We start from the raw sequence: 4,905 nt of genomic DNA on the forward strand, positions 1-4,905 counted from the left end.
AGAGGCAGGACCATGGTTTTTGTTCGGCTTGTAGATGAAGACGTGGAAGCTCAGGGTAAATGACCAGAATCCCAGAGGCGGGGCGGGCGGACATTTGGCCGGAGCCAGGCCGCTTTGCCCTTGTCACACTGTTCCGCGTGGGTGTGGCTCCGTCCTCCTCCCCGTGGTGCCCATGAGCTGCCACCGACTCCTGGCCGTCTTGCTCTGGTGGTCCCTGCCGGGACCCGGGATGTCAGCCGTGGGCGGGTAGGGGGCACCACGTCCCCTTTACCCTGTGGGCATTGACCTGCCGTGGAGTTGGGCGACACACACTATCAGACTGGATGGGCTTTCTCAGCCACTCTCCCCTTTCGTTGTTTGCGAGGACCGGTCTGTGTGTGCGCGCGCGCGTGTGCGTGTGTCTGCGTGTCCACGTGTGCGTGTGTCCGTGTGTGCGCGTGTGCGTGTCCACGTGTCCGTGTGTCCGTGTGTGCGCATATCAGTAGTTTTCAGACCGCACTGTGGTGTTGGCGAGGCCTGCGTTTGCCTGAGTTTGCCTGAGTTCGTGATTGGTGTGCTCTCCTTAGGGACACTACCCTGTCTGGTGGCTAAGGTCAGTGAAGCCCCGTCTGGTGGCTAAGGTCAGTGAAGCCCCGTCTGGTGGCTAAGGTCAGTGAAGCCTTGTCCGCGCGTCTCCGGTTTAGGCATCCTGCTTCCAGCCCTCCGGGTGGCAGCCGGTGGATGCCTGTCCGGGGGCTGGAGCACCCTCGTTTCTAAGTGGGCGGTTACATGTGCTAGAACCATGCGCACTCCTGGAGTGTGCAGAACAGAAACATGTAGTTCTTGTTTCTGCCGAAGCTGCCACACGCGCACGCGCACGCACACGCACAGACGCACGCGCGCACGCGCACACACACACACACGCCCTGCGTTGTTTGCCACAGTCCCTCCTCTGTCTTCACGACACAACCAGCGCATCGGGGTCACCGCCGCTCGCCGCCTTAGGACGCCCCTCCCAGGGCCTCTCACCTACTCGCTGTGTCCTGCTGGCTGCTGCCCAGCTGTGTCTTGGGAGGCCCCTCGGCCACCTCTCCAGGGGCTCCCTGCTTCTCCCTTGGGTGGGAGGCTCTGTGCGGTGGCTTTCACAGCATCATCTTTCTTGGTTTGCCACCTCCTGGTGGCGCTCACCTTCCAGTAGCTTCCTGAGAAAGGCTGTCTGAAAGCTGAGTTTTCTGAGAACCTGCCTGAGGGAAGATGGCCGGCCTGCCGGGTTTGACGTCATTGTCTCTGGGGACCCGGAGGTGATGCTGGACTGTGCTGTAGCCTCTGGGGTTGCTGTCACCGCCCGGCATCTGATTCTTGATGCTTTGCAGATAGCATGTCCCCCCTTGGGAAACCGGGCTCCTCTCTTTGGCCTTTGAGCTCTGAAATTTCTCCCGGCTCTGGGTCTGTTTCCCTCCGCTGTGCTCGGTGGGTCCTTGTGGTCAAACTGACGTTTTGTAATTCTGGGAAGTTTTCTTGAATTTTTCTTTTTTTTTTTCCCATGTTCCTTTCTTTCTGGACTTCTTAGTTGGACGTTAGACTTTGTGAATTTATTCTCTAATCCCCACCCCAGTTCCCATCTGTGTTTTCCTTCTGTTTTTCTGGGCGATATTCTAAACTTTATCTTCCAACTCTTCTATGACACTTTTCGATCGCGGGCTTGTTTTCGTTGAATTTCAGAGCTCTTGAATTGTGTTCTGATCTTCCTCCTTCCTCCCCTCCCCCATCCTTCCCTTTCTCTTTTCTTCTCTTAAAAAAAAAAATAGAATTTAGTTCCTGATTCGTGCAGATGGCATCCTGTCTTGCCGAGGATATTACTAGAAGTTTCTGTCCATTTTATTCTCCCCGCGTGTTTCTCCAGCACAGACTGTTTCCCCTCCTGCCCCCTTCTGTTTCTTTTTGCTTGCAATCCTGTATTTCGTTTTGGAACATTTTCTCAAATGTCTATTGATTCTCCCTTAAGAGATGGTACTGGCAAACTGGGAAGTCCCCTGCGGGCTGTGGGGTAGGCGTGCTTTTGAAGAGATTGCTTTTTTTTTTTTTTGGTGCCAGGTTTTTAAAAAATAGCATCCTGTTCTTCTTGGATTCCTTCCCTCCCCCACAATAAAGCTATAAATGTCCCCGAGAGCTCTCCCCTGCTCCTGGCCTAGTTTTTTGCTGGATATCTGTCTGTCTCGCTGGAGGCGCTCATGCGCTTGCTCTCAGCCCATCTGCTGCTACTTACGCGTGAGGCTTGGAGAGCTTTGAGGGGCGCTGTCCGTGGAGCGCGGTTGACTGTGACCGGGTGAGGACCGCTGTCTTCCGGTTGGCTTCTCTGACAGTGCTCCCTGCCTGGGACGGCGCTCGCCTGGCTGTCCCCATGCCGGGAGCAGCATCGGGGAGGGCGGGAGGGACGTGCTCCTTGCCTTGTAACCCGTTTCCAGGAAGCTGTCACCCCCTGCACCCTTCTCCAGAGTAACCCACATGCTCCCAGGATGGGAGGGACGATCACCTGCCACATGGACCAGAGGAAAGACTGCAAAACAGAATCACCCTGAACCTCCAGCACTTGAGTCTTATCGCTCATGGCTTCTGGGGGCAGAGCGTGGCCGGGCGCAGGGGTGTGCCTTGTCTCTGTTCCATGCTGTCCGTGGCCTCAGCTGGAAGCTCTGGATACTAGGACGCCCAGGACACCTTCGGGTGCCTGGCCTTTCCGGTGACAGGCCGGCCGGCCCCCGAGGCTGGGCGTCCCTGGGAGAGCTGTGTGCTGGAGGGCGGCTCCTCCTGACTTAGCGCAGGGAGGCACCACGCCCCCCGCACCCCACTCCGCGCTCGCAAAGCGTGCTGAGCTCAAGGGGAAGAGGCAGCCACCCAGCTCTCGACCAGCCTGCTTGCTGTCACACTGTCAGGGGAGCCCGCGGGCTGTGGCACCCGTGACGCTGGGGCTTTGGCAGAGGCGATCCGCTGCACTGGCCTTCCGGGGAGTCGGGGGCCCCTGACTCTGGCTCTTTCCGGGGTTCGTCCTCGTCCTGTGGGCCCCGCTCTGGCAGGGGGTAGGAGTCACATCCCACGCGGCTCTGTGGGGCCACTGCTGCCCCATCAGCCACTCCCAATCCTCCAAAATCCGACGGACACTTTTGTCTGGTGTCGTCGCCTCCCTTGCTCCTTGTCCGGTGGCCTTATACCGTTTCCCCGGCACTTAGTAGGGGCGCGGGAAGGAGGGGCGTGTGGTCTGCACGTTCAGCCCGCACCCCCTCGCTTTTTATTTTCATTTCCCCTCGATCGGTCTCCCAGAGGCCTGTGAACTCTTCTAGGCTCTGGGTTTTCTTTGTGCTGTCGTGTCGGCGCTGACTGCTGGTGACCCTGGGAGTGGGGGACATCCGGGATCCCGTCCCCAACAGCCCCGCTCAGCTCCTGCAGACGCAGCCGCGGCTTTGACGGAGTCAGTCTGGCTCGCGTTTGCTCTCCTTTCTGTTATGTGGCGTCGTTAATTCGTGATCGTTTTCCCCTTACTCTCATTTTTGGTGAGTTAATTTTCTAGTTTTTTAAGATGGAGGCTTATTATTGATTTTTCCCCCTGCCTTTCTTTTTTGATATTCTGATTTTAAGGCTATGAATTTCCTTCTGATTACCGCTTTAGCTGCACCGCGCAAGGTGTGGTATATAGTATTTTTATTCACATAAGCACATTTTCTAATTTTCATTGATTTTTAAAATACAAAAACATTACTAAACTGAACATTTATGTATAATACACAAATTAGGAAACATTCATCTTTAAGAAACAAACTAAATACCAAAAAGCTCCTATAAACTTTGTGTTTAGGAAACTTTAGAAACATTTCAAATAAGATCGGGATTAAGACTGGAGAGGCCTCCAGCACCGCTACGCTTTTCTTATTTAAAAAAATTGTGGTAAGACATACACAACACAGTTTTCCTATTTCAATCATTTTTAAGTGTACAGCTCTGTGGTGTTGAGTACGTTCACGCTGTCATGTGCATGTGGTTTGTTTTTGACCCACGCATTATTTAGAAATGTTTTTAAATTTCAGAACTGGAGATTTTTCAGTTATTTTGTTGCTGTCTCTATCATGATTACACTGTAGTTAGAATACATTCTACATGACTTCAGTTTTATATATATTAAGATTGCTTTATGGCTGTGGATATGTACGTTCTTATAAATGGTCCACGTATGCTCGGCGACAGTGTGTATTCTGCGGTTGTCAGGTGCAGTGTCCTGTGTGTATACGTCAACATGTATCTGTTAGGCTGGGTGTGTTAATTCCGCAGCTTTAGTGAAACTTTCTGTGCCAGTGGACACGCTCCCTGTTCACACCGTCCCCACACAGGAGCCACCAGCCACTTTTGCTTACTGAGGACTTGAACTCTGACTAGTGCAACTGAGGAACTGAATTTTTGCTTTTATTTCATTTAAACTTATATTCGATGGCCACATGTGGTTAGTAGCTTTTGTAGTGGGCAGCACAGTCCCGAACAGAGACTGAATTTGTCTCTGTCTGAGTGACCTCTCAGTTACCGAGAGAGACGGTAACATGACGGTGGCACTGGGTTTGTCTGGAAATGTCTTGAAACTTCACCCTTTGGAATAGGTTTTGAAACAGACACACGCACTTGTCTCGAAGCGGGCACTGTTTCGGGAGTTTATAAAGGTTCATGGTGAGTTCTGTCCCCTGTCCTCCTCCTCTCTCGTCTCCTGCTGACGCACATGTTTTGGGGCTTGTCTTTTTTCTCGAAGCACGGAGGGCCAGACGGTTTTGTAATCTGTAAGTGACAATTCCGTCATCTCAGGTCTGCTGCCCCCGGTGGCCCTTCCCATTGTCTTCTGTCCTGTATACCTGGTCACCTCGCGGCACACTCAAAATTGTGTCTGAGAGGTTT

Source organism: Pteropus vampyrus, unplaced genomic scaffold (genome assembly GCF_000151845.1).
Source record: "Pteropus vampyrus isolate Shadow unplaced genomic scaffold, Pvam_2.0 Scaffold626, whole genome shotgun sequence".
NCBI lineage: Eukaryota > Metazoa > Chordata > Mammalia > Chiroptera > Pteropodidae > Pteropus > Pteropus vampyrus.